Source organism: Bos taurus, chromosome 26, assembly GCF_002263795.3.
Source record: "Bos taurus isolate L1 Dominette 01449 registration number 42190680 breed Hereford chromosome 26, ARS-UCD2.0, whole genome shotgun sequence".
Taxonomy (NCBI): domain Eukaryota; kingdom Metazoa; phylum Chordata; class Mammalia; order Artiodactyla; family Bovidae; genus Bos; species Bos taurus.
Window position 1 is genome coordinate 39278270 of NC_037353.1, and position 13505 is coordinate 39291774.

Genomic DNA, 13505 nt, shown 5'->3' on the forward strand with positions numbered 1-13505 from the left:
GTATCATGTTTCACAGTTTACTGAAATACTTTCACATTTATTGTTTACAAGAATGCTATAATGAAGGTATTTGTACTGATGAACATAATAAATTTCAGAGTTAAACTAAGGTTCATGTTTATACGTTCATTCAATAAACCATAATCAACAAACCATTACTATGTGCCAGACTCGAAAGGCAGGCACTCCATAGGTAGGTATGCAGCAGTGAGCAGGACAGATTTGGTTCCTGCCTTCTCAGACTTTGCAGTCTAGAGAAAGGAAAACTCTGAACACTCATCAGAAGCTCCATGGAGGGAATTCCCTGGTGATCCAGTGATTAGGACACCATGCTTTCAGTGCTCAGGGCCCAGGTTCAATCCCTGTTCAGGGAACCAAGATCCTGTAAGATGTACCAGGCAGCCCAAAAAAAAAAGCCACATGGAGACGGAGAATCCACTCCAGACCAGGCCGCCATTGTCTCTCTAGACCCATCTCTCACGTCTCTCTGTGTCTTTCAGTGCCTGAAACAGTTCTCTCCCGCCTCCAACCCAGGGCATGCCGTCACTTCACTTGGAAATTTACCACCACCCATTCCTTACTCTGGCAACAACAACCTATTTCTCCTTCATACTAAATGTCACTTCTGCCAGGATTCTTCCCTGGTTCCCAAATTAATTTAGATGCCAAGGCATTGAGCACCAATAACATCCTCTCTTAGCGCTGACCATCAGATCAGATCAGATCAGATCAGTCGCTCAGTCGTGTCCGACTCTTTGCAACCCCATGAATAGCAGCACGCCAGGCCTCCCTGTCCATCACCAACTCCCGGAGTTCACTGAGACTCACGTCCATTGAGTCAGTGATGCCATCCAGCCATCTCATCCTCTGTCGTCCCCTTCTCCTCTTGCCCCCAATCCCTCCCAGCATCAGAGTCTTTTCCAATGAGTCAACTCTTCGCATGAGGTGGCCAAAGTACTGGAGTTTCAGCTTTAGCATCATTCCTTCCAAAGAAATCCCAGGGCTGATCTCCTTCAGAATGGACTGGTTGGATCTCCTTGCAGTCCAAGGGACTCTCAAGAGTCTTCTCCAACACCACAGTTCAAAAGCATCAATTCTTCGGTGCTCAGCCTTCTTCATAGTCCAACTCTCACATCCATACGTGACCACAGGAAAAACCATAGCCTTGACTAGATGGACCTTTGTTGGCAAAGTAATGTCTCTGCTTTTGAATATGCTGTCTAGGTTGGTCATAACTTTCCTTCCAAGGAGTAAGCGTCTTTTAATTTCATGGCTGCAGTCACCATCTGTAGTGATCTTGGAGCCCAGAAAAATAAAGTCTGACACTGTTTCCACTGTTTCCCCGTCTATTTCCCATGAAGTGATGGGACTGGATGCCATGATCTTTGTTTTCTGAATGTTGAGCTTTAAGCCAACTTTTTCACTCTCCACTTTCACTTTCATCAAGAGGCTTTTTAGTTCCTCTTCACTTTCTGCCATAAGGGTGGTGTCATCTGCATATCTGAGGTTATTGATATTTCTCCCAGCAATCTTGATTCCAGCTTGTGTTTCTTCCAGTCCAGCGTTTCTCATGATGTACTCTGCATATAAGTTAAATAAACAGGGTGACAATATACAGCCTTGACGAACTCCTTTTCCTATTTGGAACCAGTCTGTTGTTCCATGTCCAGGTCTAACTGTTGCTTTCTGACCTGCATACAAATTTCTCAAGAGGCAGATCAGGTGGTCTGGTATTCCCATCTCTTTCAGAATTTTCCACAGTTTATTGTGATCCACACAGTCAAAGGCTTTGGCATAGTCAATAAAGCAGAAATAGATGCTTTTCTGGAACTCTCTTGCTTTTTCCATGATCCAGCGGATGTTGGCAATTTGATCTCTGGTTCCTCTGCCTTTTCTAAAACCAGCTTGAATATCTGGAAGTTCACGGTTCACATATTGCTGAAGACTGGCTTGGAGAATTTTGAGCATTACTAGCATGTGAGATGAGTGCAATTGTGTGGTAGTTTGAGCATTCTTTGGCATTGCCTTTCTTTGGGATTGGAATGAAAACTGACCTTTTCCAGTCCTGTGGCCACTGCTGAGTTTTCCAAATTTGCTGGCATATTGAGTGCAGCACTTTCACAGCATCATCTTTCAGAATTTGGAATAGCTCAACTGGAATTCCATCACCTCCACTAGCTTTGTTCGTAGTGATGCTTTCTAAGGCCCACTTGACTTCACATTCCAGGATGTCTGGCTCTAGGTGAGTGATCACACCATCGTGATTATCTGGGTCGTGAAGATCTTTTTTGTACAGTTCATACATCAGTGTAATTACTTGCAGACTGTAAGCTCTGAGAGGGGAATGACCATATTCGTGTTGTTCACCACTGTATCCCCAATGCCTGGCAGAGCATAAGGCAGACAAGATGCTCTCAAAAGATGCTGGAGAGAGAAATGAATAAATCTTTATGTAAATACATAAAATACATTTTCCTACAATACTATGGGGCAGTAACAAGTTTAAAGGCCAATGTATGTCATGTTTCACTCATAGAGCATCTACCTGTCTACACAGAGCATTCACTATCCCTAAGCCTCACACGCAAATATTAAAGGAGAAACAATAATGTTCTTCACCCGAAGGTCCTAATTGCACTGATTCCGAACCTCCAACTGTGCCCAAGTTCATTCATGATTTTCTGAGGTCAGTGTTCAAAGATACCACGCCTTCCTGCACATATATATCCCTCTCCCCTCACCACCATCATTACCTAACACCTGCTAATACTTCAAGCCTCAACCCAAAGTCTTTCTCTGCAAAGCCTCTTCTGCCAGCTGTGGCTGACCTCACTGCCCCTTTGCCATGGTCTTTGCTCAGGCCACCGTTAGCTACATCACTCAGGCCAGTCATGAGCACTCTGCTGCTTCTGCAACTCTGACAAGGGGTGGCTGTGTTTCTCCGTCAAACCACTGGCACCTGGAGGTGAATCTGTGACCAACTAGCTCAACCCACTAACTCCTTCCATTCCAGAGCATGCCTTCTCTATCTCCTCCTCTCTCTCTCTCCCCTTAAATTCTCACTTCTGATGCTCACATCATCAGTCTAGGCCATGTTTGATTCCTCCACACTGTGGTCCTTTCTCTTCAGTCATCTACCAATCCCAGGTCACACCCCCTCATTCCTTGGCTGTTAGTTCTGGTTCCCTGTCAGTCTCTCCAACACCACCATTGTAATGACTGGTGGGCTCTATACCCAAGTAATTGATCCTGGCAGATATCCTGGCCACCTGCCCTTCACCACTGTGTCCTCTGCCTGACCTCAGCCACTCACACACCTGGTGATACCCTAGAGTCTAGACCAAGAGTCAGCACTCTTTCTATAAAGGGCCTGCTGCTTCGGGTAGTAATTATTTTAGGTTTTGTGGGCCATGAAATACCTTCAATTCTTGGAGCAACTGTTTTTGTAAAAGGATAATAGTCTTTTTTTTTTTAATGTGAAAAACCATTCTTATCTCAAGGCTGTATAAAAGCAGGCTGCAGGCCCAGATTTAACCTGCAAGGCTATGGTATGCTGACCTCTATCCAGATCTTGTCACACTATCTCAGTTCCCAAATCTAGATTTCAAGCATCTTACTTTCTGACCACCCCCTGCTGTGGTTAATTCTATCAGATCCCAACTGGAACAACCCTGCTGCTTGACTGGGATTTATTTGCAATCCATTCATCCAGTGTACCTCTTTTCTCTGCTCTCATCCCCTATGTCCTCTGTTTCCTCCAGATCCAACTTTTTCCTTCTTTTTTATTTATTTTGGCTGCACCTGGTCTCAGCTACAGCTACAGCACATGGGGTCCTCAATTTTCAGTGCAGCATGCAGGATCCCTAGTTGCAGCATGTGGGATCCAGTGCCCTGACCAGGGATCAAACCCAGACCCCCTGCATTGAGCACGGAGTTTTAGCCCTTGGACCACCATGGATGTCCCTCCAGGCCCAAGATGGAGTCCATCATTTAGTTATTGTCTGCTCAGTTCTCTATTTTACCCCAAACCCTGGCCAATCCAACCCTCCACCTACTCCTGCCTGCAGCCTCATATGACTGGAGACCAAGGCACAGCCAAGTCGAGAAGTCTCACTTCAAATTCAAGCCTCAACAAGAGCCATGCCGCTGCTCACCCATCCTACTGCGCTTCTCTCGGCCTTGCTGTCACTCTCCTAGCTGACCAGTTCATACGTTTTCCTCTCTCTAACCTCCAGGCCCTCCTTTCTCTACTTTCCACCGATGGCTGAGAGAAAATACAGGAGAAATTAGAGAAGTTTGGCACTGTGCCACCTGCTGCCTACTTTCATCTATGCTCAGATTCTCTGCCTTTCCTCCTATTACCATTCATTGACGCTCCTATCTAGGATCAGCCCCTACCTACCAATGCGTTGGATTCCATCTCCTCTCATACACAGAGATGATTGCTGTATCTTCCCTGAAACACTTTCTCCACTTGACTTCCAGGATCCTCCTTTCCTGATTTTCTTCTCACCTCTCTGTCTGTTCCTCGTCCCTCTGACTTCTAAGGTTGAAAAGTCCCGGAGGTCAGTTCCTGGACCTTGTTCCTCCTCTAACTGCCTTCATCTCTTGGTTCTAGCTCATGGTTCTAGATGCTTTTGTTGTAAGCATCTTTGCCGCAAGCATTTTTGCCCCAAATATTTTTGCCTCATGGCTAATTGGGCATAGGCAATTTTGCTGTAAAAGATAAAACAATAGGAGAAAAAAGCTAAAAGAACAAAAAGTAAAGGAGAGACATTACCTGGTAGCTCGATAAAGACATCAATAATGTCACTGACTAGAAGAAATGCTAATGCATTTCAACTCATTGAAACCAAACTGTCAAACCCCAAACTGTCAACCGGTTAGTATATCCTTCATGGCAAAATTGTCTTATGGCCAATTTGCAGCGAAAATGCTTGCAGCAAAGACGCTGACAGCAAAGACACACGAAATACTAGCTCATAGCTTTACAAATCACATCTGTGCTGTCAAGTTACAAAACTGTATCACCAGCACTTGACCTCTTTTCCTGAAAGCCCAGCTCACACCCAGATGTCTATTTGACGCATCCATTAAATGTCTGACACGCAACGTACACCCAGCCTGCCCAAAACCAGATGCCAGGTCTCTCTGGCTCCATCCTGCTCTTCTTCTCACCACCCCCCAGAGAATAATTACAACCCTGTTTTTCTGGTTGCCTAAGCCACAAAAATATTAAAGACATCCTTGACTCTGCTTTTCTCTGTCATATCCCCACGTCCAGTCAGCCCATCAACAAATTCCACATACACCACTTTCACAGCTATCCAGTGATTTTTCTGAGTCACCATCACTTCCCAGCTGGAGTGTACGATAACCAGCTAGCTTGTCTTTCTCTTTTCACCTGGCTTCCTCCCTGTTTTTCTCCACATAGCAAGGAGGAGGATCCTTTTCAAAACAAAAGTGAGGTGATCGAGTCAGTCTTGATCAGCATCAAGACCCTCTTGTGGCCCCAGATCTCTCTGTGAAAGTCAGTCCTTATAATGACCTGCAAGACCCAACACAGCCCCTTCTCTTGCCTAGTCCCGCTCACATCATGCCAATGTCACCTTTTCAGCGATGTCTTCTCTCACCTCTTTAATAATAACCTCCCTTCTTTCTATATTTCTTAGTACCCTTCTAGCCTTTCATTCGGAGAAGGCAATGGCACCCCACTCCAGTACTCTTGCCTGGAAAATCCCATGGACGGAGGAGCCTGGTAGGCTGCAGTCCATGAGGTCACTAAGAGTCGGATACGACTGAAGCGACTTAGCAGCAGCAGCAGCCTTTCATTTCCTCCAGAACATTTATTTATCACCATTTGACCCCTGATATATTTTATGAGTTTATTTCTTTACTGTCTGCCCCTCTAAAAGGTAAGATTTTTGTTTATTTGCTTGTTTGACTGTGCCATGTGGCCTGTGGGACTTTTAGTTCCCTGACAAGGGATCAATTCCAGGTCTTTAGCAGTGAGAGCAAGGAGTCTAAACCACTGGACCATCAGGGAATTTCCTAGAATATAAGCTTGATGAGGGGAGGGATTTATGTGTGTTTTGTCCAACTGCTGTCTCTGTAGCACCGGTAGCAGTACCTCACGCAGAGTAAACACTCAGTAAGTCAAAGTCATTTGAATAAATGAGAGTTAAAGCAAGCCTTCTATATTATAATTGCCCACCTGCAGGTTTCTCTTGTGTCACCCTGGAAGTCCCTTGAAGGCAGTGACTGGGACCGTTCATCTTTGTATCTGGACGGTGCCTGGCTCATGGTCACACCCAGAAAGTGTTTGGTGTGTATTTCAGAGCGCATCAGCGGCACCGATGCTTTATGAAAATAAACTAGGTCCAAAACCTCACAGCCTGGCGTTCCTCACCTTGAAAATGTCCAGCTGGGGTTGGGAAGCCTATAAGCAGTGGTGTGCTCAGGGCACACGTGGAGTGCACTGTGCTTATGCCAGGCAGTTCTCACCTCACTGAAAGTTTGGGTTCTGCAAATTTAAAGCAGGAACTTGAAATGCAGATTCAGTCGAGTATATTTTTTAGCAGAAACATATCCTGGTGATATATTATTACTGATTGGGAAACATGCATCTTACACTCAGGAGTGTCTTCAGTTAACATTCTACTTGCCTTGGGGCTTCCCTGGTGGCTCAGTGGTAAAGAACTCACCTGCCAGTCAATGCAGGAGACACAAGTTTGATCCCTGGTCCAGGAAGATCCCACAGGCCGAGGAGCAACTAAGTCCGTGCTCCACAACTGTTGAGCCTGTGCGCCAGAGCCTGTGTGGCCCAGAGCCCATGCTCCACAAGAGAAGCCACCACAATGGGAAGCCCGCATGCAGAAACAGAGTAGCCCCCGCTTTCTGTGACTAGAGAAAAGCCCTTACAGCAGCGAAGGCCCAGCACAGCCAAAAATTTTAAAAATTAATTAATTTAAAAAGAATTTTTAAAAAAGATAGTGCTTGCCTGTAGAAGAAAGCTGAAGGGAGAAACAAGGGCTTGTTTATGGGACATGGAATACATGTTCACACAGGCCAAGGTTGGCATGCCATGGAGCCTAGCTACTGCTGGGGAACTTGGGAGATTATGCTCAAAGCTACACAAACCAACTACAGCCAAGGAAGCAGAATGAGTAAGACACTGTGCAAAGTGGTTTTGGGTGTGGTTTAAAACAAGGCTTCTCTGTGAAGCGTGTTAAACATGATTAGAAGGAACCCTGGAACGTGTAGACTTTCATCTTGGGTTTGTGGATGTTAGATTATCTTCACATGGACCTTTTCATCGTATTATCTTCTCAAGGAGCAGCTAAAACAGTTCCTCCACAGAGAGCCCTTTCCTAATAGACCAGCCCATTTTAATTCTCCGCAGAGCATTCAGCACTAACGGGGAGTTTTCTCTGTTTCCTTGGTTACTATCTGTCTTACTACGCTACATAGTAAGCTTCAAGAGGTCAAGTTTGTCTTGTTCACCATTGTATCTCCAACTCCTAGAACTAGGCCTGGCACAGGGCAGGCATTCCATAAATATGAGATGTGTGAATAAATTAAAGAATGGAGGCTGTGGTAGACAAGACTTGTAAGATGTGGTTTACACACCCTGTTTAATGCCTAAGACTATAAATGTGATGGGGTATTAGGGCTGAGCTTCCCTGGTGACTCAGATGGTAAAGAATCTGCCTGCAATACAAGAGACCCGGGTTTGATACCTGGGTTGGGAAGATCCCCTGGAGAAGGGAATGGCTACCCACTCCAGTATTCTTGCCGGGAGAATCCTATGGACGAAGGAGCCTGGGGGGGTACAGTCCATGGGTTCATAAAGAGTCAGACTGAGCAACTTACATTTTCACTTTTTTTTTAAGGTTATATTATGTGTCACAACTGACTTTAAGAAGGGGAGGTTGGGACTTCCCTGGTGGCCCAGTGGATAGGACTCTGCTTCCACTGCAGGGGGCCCAGACTTGATCTCTGATTGAGGAAATATCCTGCATGCTACGTGGTGTGGCCAAAGAAAAAGAGGGGGCGGGTTCATTATTTGGGTGGGTGTAACGATTCACATGAGCCCTTTAAATCTGGGTCTTGAAGTCAGAGGCAGAGAAGGGAAGAGATTCAAAGCATGAGAGTATCTGGAGGGAGCTACACGAAGAAAGACTGTGGCAGGGAGTGGAGGGCAGTCTAGAAGCTGAGAGCATCTCCCAGGCAAAAGTCACCCCGTGAATAGGGGCCTCAGTCTGCGAGGAACTGAATTCTGTCAACAACTTGGATGAGCTTGGAAGACAATTCTTCCCCGAAGCCTCCAGAAAGGAAGGCAGCCTGGCCATCAAGTCCCTGAACAGAGAGCTGTCACACAGACCTACAGAACCAGGAGCTAAGCAGTGGGCATTGCTTTAAGCTGCTGTTTGTGGTTACCTGTGACACAGCAAGAGAAAACAAATCCAGAGACCTTAACAGTTTTCTCCACAGTAACTCACAGAAGAAAAAAGACTAAAACACTCTGGAGTCTGCTTTACAGGAGGTGAAAACCGAGGTACCAGCTCAATGGAGGAAAAGGGCAAGACTATAATTAAGGTGTCCCTACAAATTCAGACAGAGCCAAAGCCTCGTAAGAGCTGAGACTCTCTGAGACTGTGAACATGTTTCTGTACTCCACATTGGTGTTTTTAGTAGAAGTATGTTTCATTTCCTAGGGAACCAGGATTATAAATACATCTCAGTTCTTCCTATGAACACATCAGATTTGGAGTCAACTGTTGCTTAAAACCCCCACTTTGCCATTTGACTTGACATTGAGCAGGTAATCTCTCTGAGTCTTGGATTTATCAGCTCTGAAATATGGATGATGAGGTTGTTGTGAGGTTGAGTAAGATACTACATGTATGGTTCTCAGCAGCACCCCCGACACAAACTCTCTAGAAAACATTTCCACACATATGCATACGAGATGGGTAAACTAATCAGTACTTGAAATATTCACAGCCTCTTTCTGCTTTATTTTCTAGATACTTTATTTGGCATGCGGAGTAACCAATCAACCAATCGTGAGGACAACTGGAGAAATAGGGTAGGAGATTCAAGGAAAGGGATGAGATGAGAGACAGAGGGAGTGGGAAAGGGGGTGGGAAACCAGGTTAAGGAGAGTGAAAAGGAAAGAATAGAAAAATGAAAATAATGGAAAAAGTTATTTGTAAGGAAGAGTAGAAAGAGATGTGAGAACCCGTGCCAGATGAATGAGAGAGAGTTTCCCAAAATACAAGTCAGTGCCAACACAAATACATGACTGAATAACTAAATAGATGCAAGTGAATAGAGAGGTTTCCCGAGGAGAATTCTACATAATTTATATAGATACTTTGCCCTCAAGAGAGTGGAGCATAACCCTCCACTCTTGAGGTGTGGGCTGTGCATAGTGACTTCTATCCAAAGAGAACAGCATAGAGAAGGGGGAGAGGGGGTGACTTTACAACAAACACACCCTCAGCGGGGTGAACGAGGTTTCTTATGATGTGATGAGACCTGCACTTGACCTCTGTGGTCTTCCTCCCCCTAAATGCATAACCCAGTCTTATCATGAAAAAAACATCAGACAACCCCTAACCAAAGGGCAGTTTCCTCCTCAAAACTGTTAAGGTGATCAAAAACAAGGAAAGTAGAGGCAAGAGAACCCGAAGGACACATGTTGACTAAATAGCTTATCCTCACTAGAAACCCGAAACAAAAAGAATTAGGTAAAACTTATGGAAATCTGGGTTAAATATGGACTTCAGTTACTAACGTATCCACATTGGTTCCTTTGTAGTTCATTTTTTAGGTATGACAAATTTACTATTGTGATATAAGATGTTAATAATAGGAGAAATCAGGTGAGGAATATACAGTAATCTGGGGCTTCCCCGGTGGCTCAGTGGTAAAGAAGCCACCTATAATGCAGGAGACCTGGATTCAATCTCTGGGTCGGGAAGATCCCCTGGAGGAGGGCAAGGCAACCCACCCCAGCACTCTTGCTTGGAGAATCCCAGGGACAGAGGAGCCTGGTGGGCTACAGTCCGTGAGGTCCCAAAAAGTCGGGCAAGACTGAGCAAGCACACTGGCATGCACGCATATATTAACCTCAGTATTACTGGTGCAACTTTTCTGGAAATTGAAAACTGTTCTAAAACAAAACATTTATCCCAGGTTTCAGCACCAAAAATATTTTTTAATTAAAAATTATAAAATAAAATGTTTAAAAAATATGAGCAGAAATACATTTTAAGATGTATCACTGTAGGTAATAAATCTGTGGTCTTTAATGTTCTTTGAAAAATGCAAATAAAGATCAGAATTCATTTTAACTGCATTTTCCTTACTGAACTGTTTCTTTTAATGCGACACAGCTCTTGGGGCCTAGGTTCTGCTCAGTTTCCAATATAAGCATCCTGAAACCCTGGAGAGTACAAGAACGACCTCCTCTTGGCGATGTTCTGGAAGCCTCTAATAGGCTGGAAGCAAGTTAACCATCAAGACGGTGTCAGGGTAGTTGACCGAACCCCCTTCCAGAGGTGACTTTCCAGTCCCCAGGCAGGCCTGGAATGCCTTAAAAGAGCTGCCGCCCCGCCAAAGAAGTTCTTGGCTGACATGGTGCCTAATCGCTGCTTAAATCCAATTATTGAAACAGATGAAAAGAAGTGCCACACTTGGCACACAGGGACCCGGGCATTGGAACATTTGTGGAAAACACTGGGTCCCTTATCCACATGCTCAGACACTTTGGGCATTTTCCAAACCCATATCGATGCCAATGACTTCTTACTCTTTTCCTGAGGAGCAAGGGATAAGCAGGCTGTGCGAACCAGACGCAGCAGGCCAGAGACCGCCATCCTTAGAGAAGCCTGCTGAGAAGCTTAGGCCTGGGGCTGGTGTCTGGGAAGTCGGATTTGCGGGTTGCTCCTACCATTCCCAGAATTGATAAGAACGACTGTCTGCGCCTGAATTATTCATACACGACGTGGGGTTCATGTTGAACACCTGTTTCCTTGTGAGAGCCTAGAATTTTGGTATGCGTTGGGCAGGAAGTGCCTCTGTGACCAGCCCTCAATAAGAACTGCGCGTCTCTAATGAGCTTCCCCGATGGACATTTCACATGTCTGTCACTATGCGTCACTGGAGAAGCCAAGTGCATCCTACATGACTCCACTAGGAGATGATTCTTGGAAGCCTGGACCTGGCCTCCTCCAACTGTCACCCCCATGCCTTTCCCCTTTGCTGTCTGGCTTGTATCCTCCAGCTATAATAAATTACAGCCATGAGTACAGCTATGTGCTGAATCCCATGAGCCCCCACACGCTATTGAACCTGGGGTGGTCTTGGAGATGCTCTCCACGTCGGGGTGCCATCATTAGTTTATTATAAAGGAGAGACGTGGAAATTATTTACATGATGAAATATTTCAGTGGAATGGGCAGATGCCAATTCAATAGTGATTTATTTCAGTCTACAGGCTTCCCAGGTGGCACTAGTGATAAAGAATCCATCTGCCAATGCAGGAGGCATAAGAGACACGGGTTCAATCCCCAGGTTGGGAAGATCCCCTGGAGGAGGGCACGGCAACCCACTCCAGTATTCTTGCCGGGAGAATCCCATGGACAGAGGAACCTGGTGGACCGCGGTCCAAAGGGTCGCAGAGAGTCAGACGTGACTTAGCACCCACTTTTAAAGAATGTCACCACCTCTAAATGAAAAACAATCTTTGTCGACTAGAAATACTTTGGTGCCCCCATATTCTGGGAGAAGAAATTTATCTCCAACTTTCTTGGTAACTGATTGAATCTCTCTACCCCTTCCCTTAGAACCCAATCCAGCAACTACTACTGTTGCTTCCAATACTTTTCCTTGCAGTTTTTTTTGGAAGCATAATGCCACCACTGGTTAGTTTCTGCTGCACTCCTTTTAACTAATACTTGGACAAAGAAGGAAAGAAACTTCCTGAATGCCTGTCCTGCCATGACTCCAGCCACCATAGTTTAGTTCATTCTCTCCACAAGGCTACTCTTATCTATAACATTAGCATCAAGATTTTTCTTGGTCCAACCCTTATTAAGACAAACACAGAGGAAAATAAGATTAGCCCCCTTTGATCACTAAGAAAACAAGCCCAGAGAAGATTGATTAAACAGCTATGAGGGGGCAGAACTAGGATTAGAACTCAAGTTTGTGTTGCCACACCCAGCAGTCAGTTTTATCACCAAAAGTTGGGGTGCCTCTCCTCTCTCCACCCTCTGCTTCTTCCCCTTGACTCTGGAGAACCTGTCTGGCAGGTCTGGCCACACCAGGAAGTAAAAGGGGAGGGAGAAAATTCCAATCACACTTTGCAGAGACAACCTCTGCACTCCCTAGCCTGTCCCCCTTCCCTCCCGGTATATACCACCATCTCCTTCCAGTCCTTTGGTTCAGTATCTACTGGTCATCATCTCATCCTCATTTATTTTCTGAATGCCTCCAGAATGTGCCAGAGACTAAGGTGACACCAATGGGCCTTGGCCACAGGGGATTGTCCCTAACTCACTTGTAGAGGAAGTACTTAAGGTGCCCACAGCACAGCCACCTGAACAGGGCAAGGAAAGGTTGTGCTCTCATCCTGCCCCACCTCTGAGGCTTTTTTCTCTTTCCACAAATTTGCCTCTCTAGGTCTGAAGTCCCAGAAGCAATAGATCTGGTCATGTGTTCCCTCTCTTCTGTTTTCTCGCCTGTTGTGAGATGGTCACAGATAAGAACTGTGCTCTACCATCTTCCCAGCCTTTAGTCCACGTCACAGTCTGTTTTGCAGATGCCAGCGCACTGAGCAAAGGAAATCAAGTCTTACTGATTCTCAGTTCAGTTCAGTCACTCAGTCGTGTCCGACTCTTTGTGACCCCATGCATCGCAGCACGCCAGGCCCCCCTGTCCATCACCAATTCCCGGAGTTCACTCAAACTCACATCCATCGAGTTGGAGATACCATCCAGCCATCTCATCCTCTGTCGTCCCCTTCTCCTTCTGCCCCCAATCCCTCCCAGCATCAGAGTCTTTTCCAATGAGTCAACTCAGGACCCATCTCCTTGAGAATGGACTGGTTGGGTCTCCTTGATGTTTCTGAACTGTGGTGTTGGAGAAGACTCTTGAGAGTCCCTTGGACTGCAAGGAGATCCAACCAGTCCATCCTAAAGGAAATCAATCCTGAAAACTCATTGGAAGGACTGATGCTGAAGCTGAAACTCCAATACTTTGGCCACCTGATGCGAGGAACTGACTCATTTGAAAAGACTCTGATGCTAGGAAAGATTGGAGGCGGGAGGAGAAGGGGACGACAGAGGATGAGATGGTTGGATGGCATCACCGGCTCAATGGACATGAGTTTGAGTAAACTCCGGGAGTTGGTGATGGACAGGGAGGCCTGGCGTGCTGCAGTCTATGGGGTCGCAAAGAGTCAGACATGTCTGAGCTACTGAACCGAACTGAAC

At 45.7% G+C, this 13505-nt stretch overlaps 1 pseudogene; it reads right to left on the minus strand.

Annotated features, from left to right (window-relative positions):
• Positions 1-11694: 11694 nt before the first annotated feature.
• LOC107131893 (10 kDa heat shock protein, mitochondrial-like) lies at positions 11695-12467 on the minus strand (annotated as a pseudogene).
• Between the last annotated feature and the right edge of the window lie 1038 nt (positions 12468-13505).